The sequence below is a fragment of the Acinonyx jubatus genome, chromosome D3 (assembly GCF_027475565.1).
Source record: "Acinonyx jubatus isolate Ajub_Pintada_27869175 chromosome D3, VMU_Ajub_asm_v1.0, whole genome shotgun sequence".
NCBI lineage: Eukaryota > Metazoa > Chordata > Mammalia > Carnivora > Felidae > Acinonyx > Acinonyx jubatus.
This window is the reverse complement of record NC_069392.1, coordinates 79,417,386-79,445,369: the sequence shown is the minus strand read 5'-3', so window position 1 is coordinate 79,445,369 and position 27,984 is coordinate 79,417,386. Positions and strand designations below refer to the sequence as shown.

The following is a 27,984-nucleotide window of genomic DNA, read 5'->3' as shown; positions in this document are numbered from 1 at the left end:
CCCCACCTGCTATTTCTCTATTCCAAAATGGAATATGAGGTATTCAACTTGTCGCTGATCCCCTGCATGATGGTGCCTGCCATCCTCCCCACGACACCACATACACTCAGCCATAGACAAGCCAGAAGACAGAGAAGCTGACGACAGGACTAGACAATGACTTTGATGTTGTTTGATGAGTTCAGACCCTCAGGTACAGTGAAACAGCCACTGTTCTCTCTCGCACTCTCTCTCTCTCTACCTTTCTCTCTTAACCTCTTTGACTCTCATTCAAAGTGTCTGCCAGACTTTAAGTTGTGGGCTTCAGAAATATTTACCTTACTCTCTTCATAGAGGAAGTTAGCAGCTGGTTGGGTGAGTCTGAAAGAGTTCCTTGCATTACTCTGAAATATAAAGCCTCTGACTCAGACACTCCCTGCTTCCTTTTGTGATGACCATGGAAATTTTAAATAATGGCATTAAAATGCAATTATGTTAAGGCCCTTTATAAAGCAAATGAAGAGAAATGTGTCACATATGTCCTACAGATCCAATTCAAAGTAGTCAAAACAGATAGGTTTTAATAGTCAAATTTTAGCATGGAATTTTATCTAATTTGATATCAACATCACATCGTATTTTTATGTAGTATATGTATATATTCATGTATCGTGGGACACCTGGTATTTTTCCATATGGAAAGGCTTCCTCCCTAGAGGAGGGCAGAGAGCAAAGAGCTGGAGGACAGAGTGCGGGGAGGCACTGCTCTGGCCCCAAGACTGGGGATTTCTGTTTTTGGGAGAGCAGGGGAGCTCAGTCTTTCAGGAGTCGTCAGGTTTTACTTCACATAGATAGTGTTTCTCATTTTGCCTTACACGCTATTCCTACAAGCGTTCGCCCACCCTGCCTTCATTTAGTTGTATGTTTTAATGCTAAAAGGGAATATCCTGATCTCCTGATCATTGAAAGTTGAAAGTTCTCTAAGGTGAATATCCCATCAGAGGGATAGATGTGTTAGAACGTATATAAAACATGGCGTAATACCTATCTCCACCAGAGAGGAATGAGCTGGTGATAGGAACCCTGGAAACTAAACAAATAACAAAAAAGGGTGGGGGGGGAATATAATTGTTAATTAGTGAGAAAGCACAGATTCCACATGAAACATATATCCCACTACACTTTTTTTTTAATGTTTATTTATTTTTTAGAGAGACAGAGACAGAGACAGAGTGAGTGGGGGAGGGGCAGAGAGAGAGGGAGACACAGAATCTGAAGCAGGCTCAAGGCCCTGAGCTGTCAGCACAGAGCCCGACGCGGGGCTCAAACTCACGAACCGCGAGATCATGACCTGAGCGGAAGTCTGACGCCTAACCAACTGAGCCACCCAGGTGCCCCCCCCACTGCACTTTATAGTTCAGCTCTGGATAATATTCTCTTAGTTGTAATGATTTAAACAACCAAGTACTGATCTAAACAAGACTCATGATTTCTAAGGATGCTGGGACGAAATTGTAGGGGGTGGGTGGGGAATGGGGAATCCAGGAAGCATATTTTCCTTCCATGAAACGAAGTCTACAGATAATCCATAAGAGTAAAATGTAAAACAAAATAAAACAACAACAACAACAAACCCAAAAAACCAAAAACAAAAAACAAAAAACCAAGCAACATTAGCATGGTATTGAGATATCTGGAGAAAGATACAAGCCCTTGAGATTGGAGATAAGTATACACCCATGAAATCACCACCACAATCAATCATACTTTAATGAAGTGGTTTTAAAAACAGAAGCATTGAGAGTTGTTTTTCCTGTTATGGGAGAAGCAGGGTGAGAGGGGGAGGGAGGAGGGCACTGCTGGTCTACTCCATCAGCTCGGAGGTCTCCTTGGTCTCCTTTAGAGACCATTCACTGCTTAGATCCTATATGAACTTGGCAAACAGATGGATAAAATACTAGATCTAGGAATCCATTCCAGCCAGGCAACTCAACTAGCTGTGTGACCTTGAGCAAATAACTTCATTTCTCTGAGCGCCCCATTTTCCCATCTGTAAAATAAGAATTCAGATCAGTTCTATTTTTATTTTTATTTGAAAACATACGAATGCATGTGCACATACGTAGATACTATATACACCAGTACAGCGTTGGCTGCAGGATGGGCCCTCGAAAATGTTAATCCTCCTCAATGCTCACTTTGCCTTTGCTATATCGTATTACCTGTGATTACACACAGTATAAGAAGTTGGATCACTTCAACTGTTTTTATGTAGCATTCTGCCTTCCAGAATCTGGAGTTTTACTGCTACTATCCCTCTAGTGTGATAGTTCCATCCCTCTGAAACAATACAGTGATACATAATATATGGAGATTTGGGGGGCACCTGGGTGGCTAAGTCAGTTAAGCATCCAACTCTTGATTTCAGCTCAGGTCATAATTTCATGGTCTTATGGGAACAAGCCCCAAGTCAGGCTCTGCTGGGCCTGGAGCCTGCTTGGGATTCTCTTTCTCCCTCTCCTTCTGCCCCTCCCCTGCTCGCTCTCTCTCTCTCTCTCTCAAAATATTTGAGAGATTTTCATCCTCCTTCATAGGAGGAATGGGGAAGGCTTTTAGGACTAGTGGGCAGTTGAGCTGAGAGTTAAGAGTGGGGGAAGGGACCACTGTTGGCATGGAGCTTGATATGTGGGCAAAAGAACTGAGTATTCAATTGGTTCCAGTTTGCCTGAAAGTCCCACATCCTGGGACCCCCTCAGTCCTGGTTGGATGCAAGAACAGTTCCCAGACCGTTGCTCATCTAGCCCACCCCAAAACTGTGCTCCACAGCAGGTCATGGTCATTCAACTCAAACTATCTTGAGACAGACATGTATTCCTGATGCTAAGAATATGTCCTCATCTGCTCACTGATGCCTGAAATCACTGTGACTGGTGGGGTCCCAAGCCACAGTCAGAAGTAAGGCACAAAAGACTACACACATTACGATTCCCTTTATGAAAAGATCCGGCCAAGAAAAATTGCATTTTTAACGATGTCTACATAGGTGGGCAGACTATGTATGTTAAGGGAATGATTCCCTTTACTTAGCTCTACTTACCTCTTGGGGGAAGGAAGTTTTTGTTGGTGAAAGAATGAGGAGGGAGGTGTCAGAGGTTCTGAAAATGTTCTATTTGTTAAACTGTGTACATATACAACTGCATATGTAAATATGCATACATAAAACGTATGTATGTACTTGTATGTATCCAAGTTATATTTCATAATTTTAAAAAGTCGGTCAAAATACATAAGGAAATAAAATACCTCCAAAATAGGAGCAAGTGCGTTGTACATTAACTGATAATTGGTCTATTCCTGAGTGCAGATTTTGATGGAGGATGGGCTGGGGACCCTGAGCCCAAGGTAAACAGAGTGGCAATGAGGTAAAGAGTAGGATGTCAGAGAAGGCCAAGAGACCAGACCAACACAGTGCATGATGGAGACCAGGGGTCCCCGTGTTCCCTCCAGCAACGCCCAAACCTAGCAATCCCTCCGGAGAAGTGACCTGGAGAGATTTCAGGCCTCTGCATGAGATCATTGGCCATTTTTCTACATCTTTCTGGAGATTCAGCAGGGAGCTTTCCTCTTCCCTACTGCAGCAGAAATGGGAGAAGCCTTTTGAATATGCAAATCAATAATGCATATTCATACCCACATCCCCGGTGCACAAATGCAGTGATGAGAATCTGATCTCCTTTCTCAAAGTGATGCATTCTCACAAAGGAAATATTTCCATGCTGCTCTGGACTGTTCAGCCTCCATGTGTTCCCTGCGCACTTAGGAAGAGGACAAAAGCTGAAAGAAGCAAGCTGAAAGCCTGAGTCACCACCCGCCAATAAAAAGAAACAAGCGTCCCTAGGTAGATTTTTTTTCTAAAAACCTTAGGATTAGGTGTTAAAGGCTGTCTGCGGGTGCAGTCTACACCCTCCCTACCCAAACACCTGCTTATTGATGTGTAGACTTACCTTCTGGGATGGATTCCCTGTGACTCAGAGCAAGCACTGTCTCTAAAGAAGCTAACAAGCATTTAGACCTTCGCCCCAGGTTTCAGAATAGTCTCTGGATAAAGACGGTCATTATGGGATTCACTCAGTTTGTATGTGAGTCAAATTAAAAAATTGTTTTTAATTTTTATTTGTCTTTGGGGGGGGAGAGAAAGTGTGAGTGGGGGAGGGGGAGGGGCAGAGAGAGAGAGGGAGACACAGAATCTGAAGCAGGCTCCAGGCTCTGAGCTGTCAGCACAGAGCCCAACACAGGGCTTAAACTTACAGACCACGAGATCATGGCCTGAGCTGAAGTCGGACGCCTAACCTACTGAGCCACTCCGGTGCCCCAAAATGTAAAGGTGTAACTTGCCCATCTCTGTTCTTTACAATGCCAATGGTTTTAATGTAAACATGAAAAAAGAAATTCAGGATCTACGGCATTTATCAGTCTGTCTCAAAACATATCCTTTGTGAGAAGGATCGTCAACAGATTAAAAAAAGACAGTAGAGACTCTGTGAGTTTTCTACAAAGTTTCATCACACCTTGTCGATGATCTCTAATCCTCTAATTCCTTTCAACCCTATCCTGTGTAAATGTGCTTAGCTTAAGGGCCTAAAATAGAATTTAATACAATATTTTCATCATTCCTCAGACTCAGATGTTCGTCTGGACCTCAGACTATTTTCACTGGTTTCTTTTTGTCCTGTCCTCCATCCTTCCCCTACTTTCCCTTTATCCCAGTTTTTTTCTGGCCCGAAATTTTCCAGAAACATATCTGTTGGGTTTGTAATCCCACCTGGCTTCTCTAGATGCACACCCTGAATGCAGCAGCCTCAGGTAGAAGCTGAAACTTGGGGTGTTAGTTCATTCTTGTCACTCAGCCAGACTCTTCTCCACCCTTCTGATCTGGCAATGGAAAGCCACATCTACAACACCTAGATTCTCCCTCCTAGAATACTGGCTAGAGTTCATCGAAATGGGTTTGCCCCTTGCTTAAGTGGCCACGTGTAGACAAAGGTAGGTTGGGACCAACTGGGTGCTGACACCTTTACCATCAGAACATACCATACTGGGGCATACATTCCAGTGTCTGTGCTAACATCACATGGTTGAGCTCCTTGCTGCATCCACCCGCGTCTGCTGTGCACAAAAGGAACTACAAGCCTAGTTCTTCTCGCTGAATGTTTTCCAAAGAGTCGCCAACGCTTACCCAAATTACTGGATCCTCTAGTGTAAAGAGCTATTGGAATCTGAAGGGGCCATAATCTTACAGTGGCTTGTCAATTTTGTCTAGTCTTGTTTCTTTCCCAGGAAGAAGGAGATCCAACTAGCTTATCCAAACTCAAAAGGATCATTTTTTTTTTCAACGTTTATTTATTTTTGGGACAGAGAGAGACAGAGCATGAACGGGGGAGGGGCAGAGAGAGAGGGAGACACAGAATCGGAAACAGACTCCAGGCTCTGAGCCATCAGCCCAGAGCCTGACGCGGGGCTCGAACTCACGGACTGCGAGATCGTGACCTGGCTGAAGTTGCACGCTTAATCGACTGTGCCACCCAGGCACCCCTCAAATGGATCATTTATTTCCATGATGGTCTATGAGTAATATAACAGTAGAGAAAAATAAAGTCACAACGAATCCGGGAAACTTGATTTTGACTTAGCAGTTTCAATAAATTTTCTGATGGAGAAGGCTGCTGTTAATACGGAAGACAGGGTTACAGATGGATTTCCTGTTCTCTGTATTCTCATTGCACAGAGCTGAAATACATTGAATTCCAAATTCTTCCTACCATCTATCTACCTGTTGTAGGCAGAAAGTACTTCCAAGTGGTGAAACAGCCAATAGGTAAAAGGTAAAGAGATTCGAGTGACACATAAACTGGCCAATCCTCCTGGAATTACCAAGAGTCAATCATAATTAAAGTTCTCATCATTGTTTCCTTCTCCACTTTAACCCAGGCAACTCTCTTACTACCGTCTTTGCAATAGGCTATTTAGAACTAACCAATCCCAAAGTGACGTAAGTCTGGGAAGGAAGTTCAGCCATGGGAACTGGTGTGTCACGTCAATTCTTCTCCTTTGCCACATGTCAACAACCCCAATTTCCAAAGGCCTCATTGGTTCAAGAGTACAGATGAGGTTTCATAAATTGTAATAAGCTAAATTTGACTGTCTCTTGCCCTCACTTATTTACCCAGGACTGAAGCCTGCTATGATGCTTGAGGGTTCCCAAGGAAACAAATTTGCTCACCAGCTGGAACCACCACATAAGCCTTCCATATTTCTTGTCTGTTCTGGTACCTTCATCAACATCCTCAACCTCCAGGATCCTTGAGGCTCCCTCACCCTTGTTACTGCTGCTGGTGCTCAATGAGGGAGCACTGGTGTCCCTACCAAGAATACCTTCCTGGTGCCCTCACAACTGTCATGGAGGGGTTTTCAACATCTTCACTTGGCCCCATGAAGAAATGGGAAGAAGTTCCCTTCACTGCTCATATTATACTGTATTGCCAGGCACCTAGCAGGGATGCATCTCCCAGGATTTGTCATCTTAACAGTTTCTTTGGCTGATGCTTATCCTTAGGACCAGACGAATAACAGAGGTTCCTCTGTTCTTGTTTTCTCACTCGCCCGTGGTGCCCATAAATGCCTATGCATGAACATCCTTTGGGTAGGCGCCTTGCCTCAATTAAACAATAATAAGTAGGCACTTTGGGGGACTACCGAGCCATCATATGACCCAAATATGTCTGCATTTTCTTTAAAGTAACTACTGCACTTTCTATCTTTAACATTTAATACAAAGGCTTTATCTGAAGCATGTTTTTCTGTTACTATCCTCAAATGGCCCACTAGGCATATATTCTCTTTAAAGGCATAATATAAAGTGAATAAAATGCCCACTCTTTCCAACAGAAGTCTGGGGAATAAAACAAAGTAGTCTATCTAGACCCAAAGGCATCTCTCTTTCTTCCCTCATGTTTATGACAGCGTCTGGTATTTCATTCCGCCTTAATAAATACTATTGAATTAATGAAAGGGCTTAGGGTAAAATAAATGTTATGACAGAAAAGCAAACAAGTGAGAGCTCTATGGAAGGAATAATTAATTGGAAGTGGGAGTCTTAAGTAGGCCTCAGAAGTGAGCAAGCATTTGAGCTGGATCTTGGGAAATGGAGAAAATGAGAGGCATTCCGGGGAGACAGAACAGCAGGAGTGCAAGCCCCTGGGAAGTGCTGTACACAGTGTGCTCTCGGAATAGCCCGGCAAGTACCTAGTGAGGTGGCATGGAGGGCTGGAGGCCCCATAGGCTCTGTGGCCTGGATAGGTGATGGACGATGTCATGAACAGAGACAAAGAACCCAGCAGGAAGAGTATGCGGGACAGGAGAAGAAGAGGTAACAAGGTCTGCTTTTGATATGTTGAATTTGAGATGCCTAGAGGACATCCAGCTGGAAAAAAAAAAAGTACTTGGAAATTCAGGTCTGTCTATGAAAGAGGCAGTTGGCGATGCAGATGAGAATTTAGGAATCTTTGACACTGGGATGGTAACTAAAACCATGACTGAGATTACCAGACAAAGGGTCCAGAGCAAGAAGACTAAAACCTCATTGGGAAGGATCCCTGAGACATTTCTCCATTTACAAGATAGGCACAGCAAGGATCTAGACCCCTAATGAGACTTACAAAGTCCAGGCAACCAGCTGTGGCTAGAAATTACCCGAAGAGGAGCTAAGTAGCAAGGTCGCGTGACTTCTCCGCAGTAGCAGCAGGAAGTCCAAGAGCAGCACAGAGAAAAAAAATGGTTGGGTTTTGAATTTTAAATGCAGATGAGGTGGATTCAAAGTTAGTGTTGATGAAAGTGTGGTTGAAATGGTGGAGCACAAAGTTCAGGTTAGACATAGCGTAGTAAAGAGAGAGCATGACCGTTTTCACAATATCCCAGAGCAGAGACTGTTTCAGAACCATGGACATCAACACATGATGCTCCCACCCGAAATTCCTGTAACTGCCCTGAGCATGGTGAGCCTTGGCGGGCTACAGAGAAGATGGAATGTGGGGCACCTGGGTGGCTCAGTCAGTTAAGCATCCGACTCTTGGTTAAGGCACCAGTCATGATCTCACAGTTCATGGGATCAAGCCCTGCGTTGTGCTCTGCAGTGACAGAGTGGAGCCTGCTTAGGATTCTCTCCTTGTCTCTCTGTCCCTCTCTCTCTGTTCTTCCCCCACTCATGGGTGTGCTCTCTCCCTCTCTCAAAATAAATACACAAATAAACAAACATTTTTTAAAATGTTTATTAAAAAAATGATGGAACATAAGATTATGCACATCACTATGCTGGAAGACAAGATGTTACTAAGCATGTTTATTGGGAATGTGGGCCACACAAAGGTCAGTACATGTGACTGGGGCAAAGGGCTCAAAACTTCAGAAGTGGACCCTCTTCAGCAGATAACAAGGTCCACATGTGCTCAGAGAAATGGGCAGCTGAGGAAGACAGGAGGCTAGATATTAGATGGCATACCAACGTGAATGTTCAAGCCAGGAACACTTGGAAGCAAAATCAAAAACAGTAACTAAGATGCCAAAGTCCTCTAGAGTTCTAAGGGGGTAACTAAGAATCTGGCAGATGGGAGAAAGGCGAAAGGGCAATACAAGAAGATAGAAAAATTCTCTGAAAATAATGGTGGGGAGCCAGAGTAAACCTCCTACCTTCTTCTCCTGGCCTCAGATAAGGAGTTCATAGGGAGTAAACAGCTTCCATTGAGAAGAATTTGTAGCAAGTACTCAGAATAAATTCAGGATTTTATGAGGTATGGGTTGAGGAGGCTGTGAACTCTGATTAGAGAGCTCTGTAGTTGGGCTGAGAATACACAGTTTCTGTGGTGAAAGAATACTAACGGGAAGGGCATACTGGAGGGTGCAAATCTAGAAGGGTGCTCTGAAAGGGGACTGGCCTATGGCTTAGTGCTGACTTTCCCAAGGAACAGAACAAAAACTCTTTATTACGTGCCTTCCATAGTAAGATTCTAAAAGGGGCATGATAAAAGCACATACGGGGAGTAAAAAAAGAAGTCCCTGTCCTCATGGACTTTTCAGTATACTTAGGGTGAGAGGACATTAAAATGCATACAAAGAAGGAGAGATACGGAGTGGCATTGACAAATAATACACAGTCTAAGTGTATAGAGTTTAGAGTCTAAGTGGACAGAGGCTGAGATCCTCGCAGTCTGAAGTTGTCATGATTGCGGCATGGACAATGCCGGTTTTGAACTTGTGTGTTTAGAATGAAGAGAAGCAGGAAGGCTACTCCGGGAGAGGATGTTTGCATCGGAAAGACCTGACCTGAGCATTAAAATTGACACCTTATTAAGGATTTGTTTCAAAATAACCCCACGATGTGGCAGAACGACGTGGGGATGAAACAAGACTGGCCACGTGTTGAATCTGTTGAATCTGGTTGGTGGATACAGGGTTTGCTTTAGACTACTTTCTCTCTCTCTGTCTCTGCATGTGCTTCAGAAACAATAAAATGTAATTTTAAAATGTCTATTGGAGGGGTGCCTGGGTGGCTCAGTCGGTTGAGCATCTGACTTCGACTCAGGTCGTGATCATCTCACAGCTTGTGAGTTTGAGCCCCGCGTCGGGCTCCATGCTGACAGCTCGGAGCCTGGCGCCTGCTTCGGATTCAGTGTCTCTCTCTCTCTGCCCCTAAACAACTCACATTCTGTCTTCTCTGTCTCTCTTAAATATTAAAAACAACAACAACAACAATTTAAAATGTCTACTGCAATGACAGTCTAGGAAGAGAACAATAGTACACCATTAAATCAAGTTAAAAAAAAAAAAGGATAAAATACACATTTCATGTCCTCACTGCTTGAAGGGGAAAGAGACCAGTTTGGGTCCCTTATAGCATTCATGTGTAGGTCAAGTGTGAGAGCTGGGACAGAGACCTGTAGGAGACCCCTGAGGACTAGGCTGCCGTATTTTGACTGTTTCCTCTACTACAACCATCATCGTCACCCTCTTCAGCATCAAATATTCCTCTGTGAGCTCCTAGAGTTGGCAGGGAACACTCTGAGGTATGCACATAGTCTAATCAAGATCTACCTGTCATTTCAGGTTTATGTTTTGCAATCCACGGGCTTGCTGAATTCTTGTTGGTGGGCTAGGTAGGATTCAGTTCGATCGAATAAGTATCCAAGGCAGAAGCAAGAGGCGAGAGAGTAGGAGGAAAACTGGGAGGAAGTTTGCAGACCTCCAAAACGCTTAGTCCTCTCACTACACTAAATTGTTTACTGACGTAACGATGTTTTCACCTTTTCTCCCTGAAGTTTCTCTTTACACAATTTTTAACTGTTACAATACAGTTATGGCCACTTTGAAAAGCAACGAATTCATACTGCATCGCTTCCGCCTCTTCTTCAGCAGCACTAGTTTTGGAGGTTATTATTAAAATCCATCAAAAAGCATAGCAATAAAACATTACTTAAGGGAAATTTCCTACACATTTTAAAATAGATTACGACACTCCCTCCCTGGAAGCTGAAGTCATTTGCGTTTTGTTTTGTTTGGTGTTTCATTCGTTTGTTCTGAATTGCAGACACTGAAATTTTATTATAAACTGTGTGTACCCTATCTAATCCTCTAATCTAAGTTATCTATTTGAGTAAAACCTTGCAGCAGCAAGTTCCATGGCTTAATATCATATTGCGTCATGGTTAATTCATCCTAAATGCTTTGAATGCTAGGTCTATTTTTATTTCTTGTATTCTCTGTTGTTGCGAGATGGGCAGGGCACAAAAGAATTCCATTAGTCTACATCTCTTATTTACATGTCAGTATTTACCCAATCTTCCCTTCTCGCTCTTCCTCCTCCACTTTCTTCTTCCCCCTTTTATTTATGAAATGAACGAGCTTAGCTCTCACCTGGCCATAAATACCGTGATGGAGCATTCTCCTCCGACATTTCAATGAATGCAGTCATTGGAACGTCCTACAATCTTTTCCCATGAGAATTTCAAATATTGGAGGCCTTATTGGTTTCCACTTATTTCTGTCGTGTCATTTTGCACCGGAGGTCATGGTCACAAACAACAGAATAATAAACGGTAAGTTCCCAAAGAATTGAGTCATCACTGTTGCTTCTTAGTAACCTTTCCTATTTGAACTCTTTTAGTTCTAGCTTCTTAACAAGCAAATTAGAGTCCACTTTTCCATCTCAGAATGTGAATTTCCCAAATAAATGCAATAATCGGCCCCATTTGATTTCCTGAATTATATTTTCACCCCAACTGGAATATCACCTATCTTTCATGAAAAATAAAGATTTGAAATCCGCAGACTCATTAAGCTTTGAACAACTTTGGTGGTCAAGTTGAACATAACTGATGTACAGACATCCCCCACTTCTCCAAGTTAAGCCACTTGGCTTTTAAGGAAAGACCTGCATCAGTAGGTCTAACGGAAATAATTCCAAAGAGGAGTTTCTCTTTTATGAGAAAAGGTACAAAATGAGTTTTGCAGGAGCCACTGTAGAGGCAGCGCTAACCTAGCAGCGAGAGTGGTACTTGCCCAGCTCCTTCCGGGGAACCGCACAAGGCGTCTCAGCAGCAAGCCCCAGACCTTTGAACTGTGTGTGTGAGCATCTGGGCTTTGTCTCCATTTACTGGTGCATCTGTGTCCTTAAGGTACCAGGAAAGCCTAACAGGGGTTATTTTGGGGTCAGAGAATACTCAAATATTTGCCATGTAAATTAATAGTAATCGCTTCTTCTTCTTCGCTTGAGGCCATTTCAGCTTACAAAAGGATAGCAGGGGAAACCTTTGTATTTAGTTTTTCTATAACCTTTTATTTCCTCATCCTTTAACATCATGGTTCTGGGGGCGCCAGGGCGGCTCTGTAGGTTAAGCATCCAACTCTTGATTTTGGCTCAGGTCATGATGTCACGGTTGTGACATTGGACCCCAATTCTCTCTCTTTCCCTCTCTCCATGCCCTTCCCCTGCTCCTGCTCTCTCTCTCCCTCTCTTTCTCAAAATAAATAAACTCTAAGAAAAAGTCACATTCAAAGAAAACACATATCCCACTCCATTTATTAGCTTCCTTCAAGAGACCATTCTAAGGACTTCGCAAAGCCTGCCACACAAAAAGTCCCTCCTAGATCCTTTTTAAATCTCTCTTCCCACCCCCAAACTTTCACTCACAGCAGCAGCTAAATATCCTTCTCTGTATCACAAATACATATTTCCTCACCACGATTATGCCCCACTTTCCATTCACCCCTTCCTGTTTTACTCAAGATTGCAGTATCCCCGCCCACGGAACACCTAACGGCAGGGGACCCACCGCTCCTCCCCACCATGCAAAGTGCATGCACATCTTTTGGAAGTTCAGCTTCTCTCCCACTCTGATTACATTTCATGAGACTATCATCCCCCTTTATTCTGGTGAAGGGTGGTAACATTCTTTGGCGTGTGTGTGTGTGTGTGTGAGAGATAGAGAAAGAAATGGCAATAAAATAAGGTAAGATGCTAACATATTTACACAGCATAGTCATCAGAGTAAATCTAATGGACCTGTATGAATTTTATATCCTGAGAACAGAGAATACACTCTTCTCAAATGCCCATGGCTAATTCATAGAACTTGACCATATACTGGCTCACAAAGAAAGCATCCATCAGTGGCTTCAACAAAGGGAGTACTGCAAACAACACCTTCTGATCCCATCGCAGCACAACTAGAGTTTACGAACAAAAACAGAGCACAAAAAGACCCTTCTACATAGATAGTAAACGTCCTGTTAACTCCTAGGGGAAAGGGAAAATAGAAACTGAAATTACAATAATAATAATAATAATAATAATAATAATAATAATAATGACACTGGTTTCCAGTTCTAGTCAGAATAGGAAAAACATATCCCACCCCATTTTTTCCTATGAATTACAACTAAAATCCCTGGACAAAAGCCATGAGACGACTGTGAATGGTGGGAAAAAAAGGAGGAAGAAAGGCTAGAACCTCAGGACTAGAGGCACAGCTGGGTCTTTACCCTCCTATACATTCCAGCCTGTGTTGCATACTTTGGAAGTACTACCAGGGACAGGAAAGAAATCTTGAAGGAAAGCCTGTTCTCTCCAGCCAGAGGTCTAGGAAGAGGGTAGCCCGGCAGGACAGAGCCCTTTAGACCGCACCCGAACAATTACAGGCAGCTGTCATGAAGGAAGCAACGCCCCAACTCCCCCTCACCTTGGCCTGGTTGCGGCAGAGACAGTGGGGTGAAACCACGGTGAGCGTCCCCACCCTGCCTCAAGCAAACAGTGTCACACGTCTGGCCACTGGTGGTGGCTGCAGCCACAGAAAATAGAACCCTACTCCCTCCCATTTACACTGAGAACACAGTCTTTGAGGTGGGATCTTGTCCACTCTGACCACCCTGAAGGAAGGAAAATGAAGAATACAATAACCAACAAACAAGTAGCCCCCTCCTCTCCCAACTAGAGAGTTTGAGAAGGATCACACAAAGGCAAGAGATGGAAAAAAAAGATCCTTCAAATTTGTATATGAAGCCCCAGGCACACACCCCTGTTCCACTCATCTGTAAAACCAAACAGAATCAATAAAGCAAACAGTGGGAGAAGGGAATTGTGGTGCAGTTTCACACAGGCCTCTGGATAATGCAGAAGTGGGGCAGACCAGCATAGTACCGCAAAGATTGTGGCAACTAAATTGACACTAAACCACAGCCTACCAAAGGGAGCCAGGACGTGCTTTGTAATAATAAATGTGTTAAATCCTACCAAAGAGAAGACTGAAATGAAACCAGAGTCTCCTTACAAAATACTCAAAATGTTTAGGATACAATTCAAAATTCATCATCATACCAAAATCCACGAAAAATCCCAATTCACATGACAGAGGATAATTAATAGATTTCAACATCAAGATGATACAGGTGTTGGAATTATCTAACGAGGATTTTATTTTTATTTATTTTTTTAAAATATTTTTTACATTTATTTATTTTTGAGAGACAGAGAGAGAGAGTGTGTGAGTGGGGAGGGACAGAGAGAGAGGGAGACACAAATCCAAAGCAGGCTCCAGGCTCTGAGCTGTCAGCACAGAGCTCGACGCGAGGCTCGAACTCACGAGCTGTGAGATCATGACCTGAGTCGAAGTCGGATGCTTAACCGAATGAGCCACCCAGGTGCCCCAAATGAGGATTTTAAAACAGCTATTAGAAGATGCTACAACTAGCAGTTTCAAACACTTTTGTAAGAAATAGAAAACACACAAACAAATAAATGCAGATACACTGGAAAATCCAGATGAATTGGATAATTCCCTAAAGAAATACAGATTACTAAAACCAGATTAGAGCTGAGAAACTTAAACAGACCAATTTCCATTAGAGAAATAGAGAGCATTATTAAGGAACGACTCCACAAAAAAACATCAGGTACAGATGGTTTGACAGTAGAATTCTACCAAACTTCCAAAGACCAGAGTCCCAGTGCTCATTATTCTAGAACACTGAAAGGAAAGAGAACATCCCAATTCCTTCCCTGAAGCAAGTGTAACATTGATACCTAAACCAGAGGAAGACAGTAGGGCAGGGAGGGGACACATACCACACATCACAAATATTCATGCAGAAATTCTAAACAAAATATTAGCAAATAGAATCCAATACGACATTAAGAAAACAATATGCCAATACCTTGTGGAATTTATTACAGAAAGGCAAGGTTAGCTCAATATTAGGAACTTTACTGCTATAATATACCATATTAATAAATCTAAGGAAAAAATATTATGATTATCTGGACATATGATGAAAAATCCACTGACAAAACTTAACACCCATTCGTGATTAAAAAAAAAATAATTTAAATGCTGAAGAAAAAAGATGTCCACTATCTCTGCTACTACTCAGCTTTGCACTGAAGGTAGGAGCAAATTCCCTTAGACAAGAGAACTCAATCAGAAGAATAAGAGTGGATGAAAAAAATAAGTTAAATCACCTGTATTTTCTAGATGCTATAATAGTATAGCTGGACAGCCATAGGTAATCAGTAATAAGAGCAAATCAAACAATTAAAGAATTCAATGAAGTAGCAGGCATAAAAGAAACATTAAAGAAAGTCCACAGTTACATCCAAATACCTATGGAAAATCCGAATATGATAAAGGCAGCATCTCAAATCAATGGAATAAAGACGGACATTTAAATAAGCAACTCTGGGACAACTGGGTTGTCATGTAGAAAAAGATAAAATTAGATCCATATCTCACCCCATCTATAGGAAAAAACGCCAAATGGATAGGGATCTAAATGTAAAAAACTGAATCATGGAAGTACTAGAAAAAAAAATACTGGTCAATTCCTCTTTAACTTCTGTGAAGAAAAAGGCTTTGTAAAAATCCAGGGACAGTAAAAGAAAAGATTAATAAATGTGACTAAAAAATTAAAATTAATGCGTGTCAGAAAATACCAAAAACCAAGTCAAGCTATAGGAACATTAACAACATACACCACAGACAAAAGGTCTATACTTTGAATATGTAAAGAAGTCTTAAATGTGAAGGGCAAAGGACCAAAAACTTGATGGAAAAAATGTAGAAAAGTCGTGACCAGGCAATTCATACACAAAAGAAATTTTTTTAATGGACTTTTTTTTAAGAGAAATTTTAGGTTCACGGCAAAACTGAGTGGCAGGTAACCAGATTTCCCGTATACACCCTGCCCCCATTCATAGCTAGCCTCCCACACAAACAATGTGTCCCGCCTAAGTGGTACATTTGTTACATCTGATGAACCTACAATGACACATCATAATCACCCAACGTTTATAGTCGATATTAGAGTTCACTCTTATTATATATTCTGTGGGTTGGACAAATGTATAATGACACATAGCCACTAGTATATAGTATTATACGGAGCAGTTTCACTGCCCTAAAAATCCTCTGTGCTCTGCCTACACATCCCTCCCCTCCTCCCCACTCCTATTTTAAATGTTTATGCAATTAAAAATACGGGATTTCCTCCACTGCTCTTATGTTTAAAAATTCCCTCTGTGCTCTGAGATTCAATATCTACTTGCCCATGTCTTCTGCTAGTTTGTTTTGTTTCTTTCTGTTATTTTTTGGTATGAAATGAAGATCTACTATTTAATAATAATAATAATAATCAATTATCCTACTAGTATTCCTTTAAACTCTCTTCCCTCCAAATCTGGGTGAGTCCCATTCATCACAAGCTAAGTTTTAACTATGTAAGTCTATTTCTGCATTCTATTCCATGCCATTCATCTGTCCATTTCTTTGCAGTGAATTAAAACTGTTTCATGAAAGTGTGTTTCAGTATTTGCTAAGGCAAGTCCCTCCAATTGCTTCTCGCTTTCAAAACAGTCTTGACTATTTTCAATTCACTTAAATTTTCTACAGAATTTTAGATTTATTTTTCAAGAAAAACATCCCATTACAGAGTATAGTGGAATTAATGTCTGTGATTTTAAAAATACATTGAGTCATGTGTTCCTTAAGGAGACTAGCCTTGTTTCTCTGATGACAGCCACTCCTGGAAGACTAGTATGAAGGCTTCTCAGGACACTTCCATCAGCAGCTTGGAAGGAGCAGGAAAGAACATACAAGGGATGTAGAAAGAGATAGAGACAGAACTCAAACAAGCAGAGACCTGACTTCCTTCAAAGGGCCAGACTATTCAGTCACTCCATGTTTACCTGAATATGAATCAGACAGAAAACAAATTTGGTCTCGTGAAACATCCAAAAACAGTGTCACTGGGGTACAGTCTGCAGAAGAACAGAGGTGGCATCTTCGTAGGTTAGATAACCAAATCCCATCTGCTTTTACATTATTCTACTCCAGATCCTGGGACCAAGGCTGTAAGTGACGGAGAACAATTCACCCAAACGTGTCAGATCATCCATCACTCATAAGAGTCCAAGTCTTGGGAGAATTTTCTTTTACCCTTAAGGTTGGGTAAGTTTCACTGTTGGGCCTGCCTTCAATTCAGTTCATACCACGTAAATGGCATGCAGTTTCTGTTTTCATAACTTGGGAAATACTACACAACTGTAATTGTTTCGTAATGCAATTCTTTATAGTGACCCATTTAGAAACACAGGTCAAACTTGTTCTCTTCTGGGTTCCTTGGCCTGGAATATGTTCCCAAGTCCCAAAGCATGGCATGGTGAGATGACAGAATTCAAGTTGCCAAAAATTAGTAAAATAACTTAGTGCATGTTAGTAAAATAACTTAGTGCATGTTCCAAGGACAAGATCTTTAACAAAGGAAGCTAGTTATAGTCTTCTTTGCCCAATGGCCACTAATTTCTGTCTCACTAAACCCAAATCAAAGCTATCACTAACACCTGCAACTCTCCTAGCTCCAGCCCCTAACCTTTCTCTGACTTTCTGTTATTTAAAGTACTCTACATAAATGCTTTATATTCCCTTAACACCTTAACAACAACTACTTAAAATGTGGACAAGTACTAATCCTTTAGGTCAAGCAGCTGATGAATTGGAACATTACCAAATTTAGTTTTGGCTGTAATTTCCCCAGGATTATTTTAAAATAAAATTATTTATGAGTGGGCCTTTTTTAGACCCACTAATAAATTTGAAGTGGATTAGTTACCACTTTTTTCAATATTGAAACTAGACTATCTCAAACATAAGCAGCAAGAAAGTTTGTAGCACAAAGCTACATAGAGAAGACATAAAGATTTCAACAATTCCCTGTAGCAGTTCAGAAAAATGATGTCTATATTTTGATAATGAAAAGCAGAGATTTGTGTGATATTGGTTAGGGTGCTCAATCTCTTTCTGGAGTTGGACTTTTATCCATCCTTTTATTCCTTTCCATAATTACAAAGTGAGTCTGTGGCTAACCTCATCCACCCAATTCCCAAGGTTATAGAATATGTTTAACACTAGACCATAGTAGCTGGGCCCCCCTCCCTTTATTTCTGATGGAGTCTGAAAGTAAGGATATGACCTAACCTCAAACATATCTTATCAGCCTCTTAATTCACAATTATCTGCTAATATTATAGGCATGAGAGTAATTCAATGTTTAATTTAAAATGTTATGATATTTATATAGTTCTTGTTTTATGGTCAAATACATAAAAATAAATCTAGAATGTGCCACTGAATATAGTGAAATGTGTCATTATGTTAAGTGACTCTTCTCTTCCTAAATATTCATACCTGGAGAGGCCACGTTTAATAGAGCCCTTATTTTACCTATCTGTTTTAAAAAGTTAAGTGTTCATAGCAGTTGGTTGTGAAGAGAGAAAATGCTCAAAACCACAGAACAAGTGAGGGTCAAATGGGTCAACAAAACTCAGGCCTCTCACTCTGTCTCCTGTGCGTGCCCCTGCCCCTCGGACATCTTCAGAGGTGGATGAAAGTCTAGTGGAGCCTCTACCCATCCTCAGTCTCCTCTGCTGGATCCTCCTGTTTGCTTCCTGCTGTAAATGCTGGTCCTCTCTTCCCACCCTCTCTCTGGAAGATCTCAGCCACTCCCATTACTTCCATGGTCACCCACCACCGAGGACTCCCAAAATTGCATCTCCAGACCCAAGATCTCCTTTAATTCCTATATTCTAATGTCTACTGGACATCTCACAAGCATCTCATGATCTTCCCTCATGATCTTTCCCCAAACCTGTTCTTCCTTTTCAGCCCTTCTCTCTATGCAAATGGAACTTCTATTAGTCCAGTTGTTCAGCACACAATTTTGAGGGTAACCTTTGAATTCTCCATCTCCCCCATACTTATGCAATCCATTGCCAAGTCCTACAGTGAACTCCTACTCCAAAACCTATCCCAGGTCTATCCACTTCTTATCATCTCTTCCTGGACTACCTTAGTCCAAACCACCATCATTGCTTATATGCCTTTAGAGCTGACAACTATAGCTCTTAAGCTATAAGAGCTTACAACTATGTATATGTGTATTTGTTTAATGTCTGTCTCTCCTTCATACTTTAGGCACCATGAAGGCAATGCCTGTGTCTGTTGTATCACTACAATAACCTCTATCTTAGTAGAAACTAACAATAGTCCTTCCATAAATGAAATTACAGAAAGAAGAGAGGACTAAACAATCTCCTTTTGTTGGTGAGTTTTCCGAGAAGTGGCGTTTCCCATGTTGAATTAGTTGAAAGCCATCGACCATATTAAAGTTAAATTTTAACTAAATATTGATAAAATGAATTATATTCTTATATTCCATAGATATAGGATTAATTCAATTGAATCGATACAAAATTTGAGATGAAAATGCCACTGCAAGGGAAAATACTTCCTCTTAGATATCTGATCTGCTGGAGAACAAGCCCAGTTGCTTCCATGCACCAACCCCCATGTGCACTGGCTGAGACAGCCACGATACCCAATCAACAACCATGCCAATGAAAACCATGCAGATCAGATCCTTGGCACATGCAGTCTTTCATGAATGTGCCTGAAGCTAGGATCCTTAATATGCATATAATCTCTTCCCACTTCCCTGCAGCCCATAAACATGTCTAGGAGGCCACTGTGTCCCCTACCATCTGATCCACATACTAATGCACATAACAATCTTTAAGTCAGACTCAGCCGTAGTAGAATGTCTTGGGCAAGTATGACCTGAATGAAGATGCAAAGACTGTACACCAGAGATAAGAGGGAAAAAACTGCACAGTCTTATTTTGGGAGGAAATTCCATGGACATTTTGGCATCATTCACAAAACCAAAGAAGACTATTAACAGAACCAATTTTTTTTAATGTTTATTTATATTTGAGAGAGAGAGACAGAACATGAGAATGAGCAGGGGAAGGGCAGAGAGACCGAGAGAATCTGAGGCAGGCTCCAGGCTCTGAGCTGTCAGCACAGAGCCAGACGTGGAGATGGAACCTATAAGCCGTGAGATCATGACCTGAGCCACAACCAATGGAGCCACCCAGGCGCCCCACAGAACTTATTTTAATAAGGTTGCTCATTCAAATCCTTCATCTAGTGGTTCTTCCCCCTCCAGTCAGCAGTTCCAAATTATCTACTCATTGATCCAACAAATTTTCATCAAGGGCCAGCCAACTGGATGTTAGGCTTGCGCCACACTGTGGGGATGCCGTGGTAGGTAAATTAAAACACCGTCCCAGCCTTCAATGGGACCAAAGTTTGGTAAAGGAGACAGTTGATGAGCAATTACAAGGCAGCATGAAAAGTGCCACAGGGGGGTGTTGTCTGAACAGCCAAGAAATAGAGTTCATTGAGAACTAGAGGGAGCAGGGAAACCCAGCAGAGACAAGTGGACTTGATCCAGTCTGGAGGGGAAGGAAGCCAGAGCCACAAATGCAAGTGTTCAGGGACAGTAGGGAACATGGCAACCCTTTAAGTGGCCGATGGAACTACTGGTCAAAGGCAGAAAGAAAAAAGAAAAAAAAAAAAAGACAGACTAGGGGAAATAAGAAAGGAAGAGAAAAAGCTAGATAATGAAATTAAAAAGACAATCAGGATTTTAAATTAACCCATCCAGTTGTAGAAGGAAAAAAGTTGTGTATGTCCAGAGAGGCCTGAGTGCTCCATTAGGTCCCTGTGTCATGCTGTGTCATGTGTGAAAGAAAATATATATTGTTTCCTAGCCATCAATTTTAGTAGGCAAGAGTCAGTAATGTACCTAGAACGTTGCTTTTCAAACTGCAGATTATAATTCACTGGGGAAAATGAAATAAATTTAGTGGATGGACATCAACATTAAAAAAAAAAGAAATACATTGGTACATGATAAGACAGAATAGTATAGGACACATGAGAACAAACAAATAGAATAGATCATAAAGCACTGCTCACAGGAAGGGCAAGTATTATTTCATGGGTACCCATGCATGTGATCAACTACAATTGCTTGATAACCACCCACCAAGAAGTGGGTCCAGTGATGATTCCAATCAAGTCTTGGCATCCCTTTGAAATCTTTCTTAAATATTTAGGGCTTACTAAAGCTCCTGGACCCTGGCCAAAAAGGTAAAATTCTTGCTCTTTGCTGTTAAGTGAACTTGGACCCTGGGAGAATGCCTTTGAAGAGCTGGGCTCTGTGCCAAAGGTGGGGAGGAGGGGCCTCATAGAGGTCGTTCACCTTGGAGGGAGGGTCAGGGAGGGAAGCCTATCACACACAGCCACCAGGGTTTCCATGACAGTCTTGTGTATGTCACATATACCAAAAATCCAGATGCTAGGAGGATCTGGTTGTTTAAACGCGCCCATGCACTAAAGCATCTTTTCCCTGTAACTGTCCCAGAAACTTCTCTCTACAGCCAACCACTGTCTCTCCAGGGGCCAGACACAGAAGATTTGAGACTGGATGATAAGAGCCAAGCCATTGGTGTTTAGAGCCAGTTTCTAGATAGTGGTTCTATTTCTGAGGGCTTCAGTGAATCAGGTAACATCTTTAAGAAAGGAGTTCATGACTTTTTGCTTCACTTTATATTAACTAATCCGTTCTAGGCAGTGAACATTTGTTTATTATAAAATTTAAGTCCCATGTGCCACTCTTCACCAGCCAGGACATGCACAAATATCTGAGGAAAAAGAATTCATCTCCACGGATGGTGTCAGGCTCTGGGCACGGGTAGGCAGTTGGGCTAAGTTGTGGTCATGATACTAATAAAGATTTCTGGGGCTTTATATCTGTAAATATTTTAAAGTCACACCAATCGTGCCATTTGTTGCCTGCCACGTAGGCCAAAGTTAGCGATGGCAGTTGTACCAAGTGTGTGCATGACGGGCGGGGCCAGGTGCTGTGAGAATGTGGCAATGTGACACTGAAGGTTTGAAGAAGTAATTACTAGAATATGTGGACAACACACCCTCCTGGTAAAGCCACTTGCGGTTGAGGGACAAACAAGCGAACAGGAAAGCACCCCTCAGAAACTAAAACTTACCAGAGAGGCAAACTAGACTGTGAACTCGAAGGGGAGCTCTGTTGATATTTTGCTAAGTGTGGTGTCCAGTGTTGACAATTATATGAAAGACTGAGTATTGCAGTGCAGAAATTTCGAGACCGTTTATTTCATCAGGAACTCCTGGGAGCAGAGGTTGGCAAACTTTTTCTGCGAGCGACCAGACAGTAAATATTTTGCGTCTGTGTGCCGTATGGCCATCTTTCACAGCTCAATTTTTCAGTTGTAGCGTGAAAGCAGACATAGCAAGTAAGGAAACAAATGGACATGACTATGTTCCACTAAAACTTTATTTACAGAATCAGGTTTGGACTGAGAGCTAAAGTCTGCCAACTCCTACCCTAAAGCATTAAATGGCCCTCTGGAAATCAATGAGATTAAAGACTTTGGCAAACCACACAATTGATTCTTGACAGACCTCTGTCCAACTTTATAACTTAAAACTATTACACCAACTAAAACTATAAAAAGGCAACAGCAAATTAGCCTCTCTCTTGACCCTCACAAGCATATCCCTCAATATCATTATTTTATTGTTGTCATTATTGGTATTCCTATTTTCAGCTGAAAATTTCAAGCGATTCAATTGCTTTTCCAAGGGTACACATGCTGTAATAAATAGAATTTATGCACAATCATTTGACTCCATAAGAATCAGAAAATCCAGAATCCAAATTTTTGTTTTGTAGCTAACCAAATTTCCTAGGCAAGGAAGATAAACTTTCTATGTTTCTAACTCGAAACACGGAACAGAAACTTTCAAAATGGTAATGGTGACTAACTTGGGAAGCAGTAGAGAATTTGAGAAAAGAAAGACTTAATTCACTCTTATGACAACTACAAAGAAATCAGAGTCCTTGTGTTTCCATTTCCTCACATCTCTCTTTCTCCTCCTTCTCTCTCTCTGTCTCTCTCTCTCTCTCTCTCTCTCTCTCTCTCTCTCTCTCTCTCTCACACACACACACACACACACACACACACACACACACACACTCTGAGTCTCCCCAAAACTCTGGAAATAACTGGCAAAATCTAAAATGTAGGACAGGAGTCTTGGAGGAAGCTGCCAGGAAGTCTTGGAGTGCCAGGCCTAACCACCCTAGGCAATTGATGCCTTCTAATCTCACAGAATCTCCTTCACCAGCTCCCCCCAAAATACTGAGCAGGAACCTCTGTTTATCCTCTACCCTGATTTCAACTGCGATGGAGCGGAGGTCCAGACCCACTTTGTCATATGAGATGAATGGCTTGCCTGGCTTTCACAACCTTTAACAAGAGACCGGGCTGGGACTGCTGTTAGATTGTGGTGTTGTCACTGGATCCTTCTGCGGGTCCTGTGGGTGTGGCTGGCAGCAAACCACTCATAAATGGATGCTCTGTGCCCCACGGACAGAAATGGCCAGTCACTGTCCATGTGCAGGAACACACATTCCCAACCACTTTGCTGAAACACTTCATAAACCCACCCCGTGTAATGATTTTATGAGACCTGGCACACAGCAAAGTTCATAATCTGAGGCTGAAAACAGGTAGCAACAGGTGTGAGAAAACAGCTCTGGTCTTTACTTTGTATCCCCTACGGCATGCTCTCATTACATAACATCATGTGCCCTGAGATGAGTACCTTCCTACTTTTAAACTTCAAAGGCTCATGTATAAATCCCTAATATTTATCTCAATAAATGTTATTGCTATTTGTTTCCACCTTTGGTGACAGGTAATAACATATTGGTCAACCATTACAATGATCTTATATAGAGAACTGTAGACTTTTTACTGGTGATGTGATACAATTCTTGTCCATAGTTGAACAAAGATTTTTAAAATTCTTCAAGTTTGCCTCACTAACTCACCTTTAAAATGATACTATTGTAAGTGAATTCTGTTCAGTCAACCTGCAAACTCCAGTGTCTGCCATTAAAACAGGCTAATTGTAATGCCAAGGGGACCAGTAGAAAGAAATCAGGGTCCTTTGCATCTTATCCGTGATTTTTGTCCCTATTCATGCCTCCTCTAACCCCAAAACTTCTCAACTTCTCATAGGAAAAGAAAAATTGGGGGGAAAAAAAGGTGGGGGAGAGGAGGGGAAATGAGAAGAAAAGAAGTATAGAAAAATTGTTTTTCTTCATTTCAGAAATAGGAAACAAAAAACAAAAAAACAGGAAGCCTCTAGCTATGGCCTGAAATGCCACCTCAATTCAACACTTCAGATTAAACACTGTGGGCACTAGGAAATTACTAACATTTTCCCTGCCTCCTTCCAACAGTCCATGCTCTGTGATGGCTGGAGATACCTGGAAAGAGCTTTGGGGCAGGCAGAGCAACTAACTACAGGAGGCTTTCCAGGAGAGATGATGCTCCAACTCTTTCTGGAACAAGGAAGGAGAGAAGCCAGTGAGGTTGACTGAGCTGGAGGGAAGGGCTTGGGCACAGAGAATCTCATGCACTACGGTCCTTGGGGCTCCAGCTTCTCTCTGGATGGCCTGGACAACCAGCCTTATCCCATCTTTGCACCTCTGGGGAACATTCTAAGACTGGAGGGCTTGTACCTAGAAAATGTCACAGGTAGAGCTTTTTATCTATTTGCTGGTGTTCCAGGCAGCATCACCTATGGCAACACTACCAAGTTCAGACAGGAAAACATAATCTGATTATTTCTCAAAGAATAAAGGAGGAAATCTGTGTTTGCTTTGGAGCAAACCCAGACCCCATATTCTGTCCCAAAACATGAATAGAATAGCACACTTCCCTAGTGTGAAACTGAGGCTTTCAGTCCGCTCTATACGGATCTCCAAGCACTTTTCAGCCAAACAAAAGACTTCACATCTCTTTTCTAAGATAAACTTCCAGAATAGTTTTACTTCATCCCTGTCAAGGAATAAATGCAACTTGATTTATCAATATAAATATAAGCTTCTCTTCAAATATGTTAGGATTGAAAACTCTACCATAGACTTTGGATCAAAATCTTCCAGCTACAACTTTGATTAAATGCAAGGTTTCCTGTTGTAGTTCTGTTCTAACCGCAGATGTCAGGGCCTCACAAATTAAAAAGTCCTTTTCCTTCCCCTCCTCTTGTGTCATGCCGTTTGGGGGCCCCATGAGAAGTCCACTCCCTAGTCCATCTTTATCGAATGCAAAAATACTAGCAGAGATATCCAGGCTATAAATTATTATAGAAGACAACATTTACAGTACAGACACCTTCTAAAGCTCAGCTGTACCCAGCTTTGGCTTTTTTTGGAGAACTTTTGATTCTGAATAAGTTTATCAAGTACTCAAAAGCTCCAAACATACTAAAAACAACAACAACAAGCTCAAGCCTCTCACCATTGTTGCTAAAAGTTGCCAAATATCATTGATAATAATGAAAATATCATCAACAGGGAGCATCTAACACGTAGCAGACTTTTGGGGGGGAATGCAACTTGTCATCAGGGTTTTAGATCATTTGCTGTTAAAAAAAAAAGTAGGGGGCGCCTGGGTGGCGCAGTCGGTTAAGCGTCCGACTTCAGCCAGGTCACGATCTCGCGGTTCGTGAGTTCGAGCCCCGCGTCAGGCTCTGGGCTGATGGCTCAGAGCCTGGAGCCTGTTTCCGATTCTGTGTCTCCCTCTCTCTCTGCCCCTTCCCCGTTCATGCTCTGTCTCTCTCTGTCCCAAAAATAAATAAAAACGTTGAAAAAAAAATCAAAAAAAAAAAAGTAGAAAACACTAGCTTGTAAATATCCATTCATTCATTCACACATATTTATTCATGTCGTTACGCCTGGGGGATAGAAAGCCCAGATGCAAGCATTAAGTGTATTCATTCAGTGTATAAGTTATCTTTTATAAGCATGGCTTTGTTCTGCAATTGGCAGGCATTTTTCACACACAGTAAAGAACAAAGCTGATTTTCCTATATCCAAAATGTCGGCCAGTGAGATAGAGGCTGCCATTCACTGTCATCCTCATCGCAAAATTACTCTACAACAACCCTGAAGAGAATAGAGAAGGACAGGGGAGTTTACAATGCCTTCAGGGAAGCAAGAGAAGGCTACAGTTTTACCAAGCAAGTCATTGTCTCGCTTCCAGAAACCCAGATGCTGGAGGCAAAGCTGTTCCTCTGAAGGCAGATAAATGCTCACACAGACAGCCCTCAGGCTCTGGGGGTTGTCATCCATTTTAGGGTGTCTGAGAATACTCTAGAATAACCCAGCATGCATAAGAATGCCACTTACCTCCTCCCACTGCAGTTCTGCCACCTGCACTGATGGGCTCCGGTTCCTCCTGCCTCCTCCCTCCTGACTCCTCACTCCTCCCACCTCACCTCTGCCAAGGTCCAGGGAAAGTTCTCCAGAATTCCCACTGGCTCAACCCCTGAGGGAGAGGCCGGTGACTACAGCAGCAGTAGTGACAGCAATGCACGGAAGTCCCTCTCCCCTCCCAGACGGCACTAGTACGAAAATCATGGAGGGGACACCAAAGAGGCATACCAACTAGGCTTCCCTGTCTAGCTCAGGAAGGCATACGGCAGCCCCCTGCTCAGCAGGAAGCCTAGGGTGGTGCCATAGTGTCTGTTATTCATCCTACTATTTGTTCATGAGCAAGTAAACCACAGAAAGAAAACATCCCCATCTAAACTGTATGTACCTGGATGTTGGGCAGGTTATCAGTCAAGAGCCAAGAATCAGAGCCAGCAGAATAGAACACAAAGAAGGGATGCACATGAGGGTAAGCCAGAGCCAAGAGGGGCCAAGCACCAGGTGCAGGACTCAGACAGTCCTGGCCTCTGCCCAGGACTGAGACCATTCCGAGGGCACTCACTATCTAGAGTTCAAATGGTGTCCCTGGAAGATGAAACGACTCAAGTCCCAGATCTCAAGATAAGCTTGCAACACATGGATGGTTTTTGCCAAAGACAGATGGCAATGTGCGACTCTGGAGAAACACTGATGACCCAATACACAGCAGAGACCATATACTCCGAACCAGACGTCAGGATATGTCTTCTGGGAAGCACACTTTTGGTGGCAGAATACAGAAGGGTGTGGTGTACTGGAAATTCCAGCTCCTCACCTTGTACCCATGTGACCTTTGGCAAGCTCTCTAAGTCTTGCTTTGCTTATTTGAAAAATGGGGAGGATTTTAGTAATGGGGAAAAACGGGGAGGATTAATGGTTGAGAGGATTATAGGTAGCATATGCAAAGTACTTAGTATATAGTAGGCATTTAATAAATGTGTTATTAACGTAATAACAGATTGAGGCAGTCCTGGAAAATCTGTATCTATAATGAGAACTGTACCTATAATACTCTTCTATCTACATGTTACCCCACTACTCAAGGTCCATGTCAAGTCTCCCCATTTTCACCATCTTCTATATGAGCATGCACCCATATTGATTTCTTTCATTCTTGATAATATGTTTTCAACATATATTTTACTGAATGTTCTACCTTTTAGATACCATTTTACCTTGTCAGTTCTAAGTCCCTCCTATAAGATCTTTTCCTGAGCACAGAAAGCAAGCCATGCTACTTTAAAATCCCAAAGATTTAATATAACATAAGAGACCTGGTAAGCATTTGAAAAATATATGTACTTAATTAATTGTGGTCCAAGCAGTATTTTTGGTTGGCCGTGACTATAAACATCCTTCATATCCATCTGCACATTTCCTAAATTATTTTTGAAAGAAGACTTTTCGTGTTTGCATTGCACCATGATCTATATGGAAAATAAAAATCCTATCCACCTCGCAAAATTATTGTCACTTTGCTTTTGTCATTAAATACAGCTATGGCCCTGTGACAGTGGAACATGGAGATGTCGTGTCTGTGTGCTGAAATAAGGAGACATCCCTGCTTGTGTTAAATAAAGTCAGCCAGCATCACCGATTTATGGACTTCTGTTCTCTATTTCCATTTATTTGGGCTGGGGATACCCAGTCTCCATCTTACTGGATGCCCTGGTCCATGGGGTAAGTTCCAGGTTAGAA

The 27,984-nt window shown here is 42.0% G+C and overlaps 1 protein-coding gene and 1 long non-coding RNA gene across 6 annotated transcripts in view; one reads left to right on the top strand and one right to left on the bottom strand.

Annotated features, from left to right (window-relative positions):
- The window catches only part of SERPINB7 (serpin family B member 7), a 66,195-nt gene that overhangs the window by 25,446 nt on the left and 12,765 nt on the right, over positions 1-27,984 (bottom strand). The window contains exon 1 of one of the 5 annotated variants that reach the window (XM_027069137.2): positions 26,224-26,365. The exons of 3 other annotated variants lie outside the window; for them this stretch is intronic. The gene's annotated coding sequence lies outside the window, so the exon portion shown is untranslated. Of the gene's footprint in view, positions 1-317; positions 384-26,223; positions 26,366-27,984 lie in introns of those variants that run through there. One more of the 5 variants, XM_015083457.3, reaches the window with a different exon arrangement.
- Positions 21-27,945, top strand: LOC106985295 (uncharacterized). The gene is made up of 4 exons (XR_001431882.3): positions 21-193; positions 16,911-17,024; positions 19,047-19,175; positions 27,784-27,945. It is a non-coding gene; the product is annotated as an uncharacterized LOC106985295 (long non-coding RNA).